We start from the raw sequence: 348 nt of genomic DNA on the forward strand, positions 1-348 counted from the left end.
CGCAACGCTGCCGGCATTGTGCGGGTCCCCGGTGCGCACGCCTGCCCTGGGCCGCTCTGCTCTGTGCACAGCCTGCCCGGCGTCCCCTGCACGCGTTACACGCGTCCCTGCACACGCGATGCATCTGATGTGCATACCGCAGCCCTGCACTGGCATCCGCTGCAGGCATTACACACACACCCCTGCACATGTCACACGTGTCCCAAGTGCGTCACTCCTGCAGAGGCCACTCGGGTCCCCTGAACACACTGCGGGTGCCCATGGCCCCTTCAGCTGTGGGCATGCTCCTGCGGTCCTCTCCCTGCACCACAGGCAGTGGGTGGTGTGCCCAAGCACAGGGGTGCTGGG

General features: G+C 67.0%; 1 protein-coding gene across 1 annotated transcript in view; it reads left to right on the plus strand.

The window, feature by feature from the left end:
• Window positions 1-348, plus strand: part of LOC104469621 (sodium- and chloride-dependent glycine transporter 1-like) — a gene marked incomplete at its 3' end in the record, with an annotated part of 1762 nt that overhangs the window by 708 nt on the left and 706 nt on the right. The window lies entirely within an intron of this gene.

The sequence above is a fragment of the Pterocles gutturalis genome, unplaced genomic scaffold (assembly GCF_000699245.1).
Source record: "Pterocles gutturalis isolate BGI_N339 unplaced genomic scaffold, ASM69924v1 scaffold33185, whole genome shotgun sequence".
NCBI classification, from domain to species: domain Eukaryota; kingdom Metazoa; phylum Chordata; class Aves; order Pterocliformes; family Pteroclidae; genus Pterocles; species Pterocles gutturalis.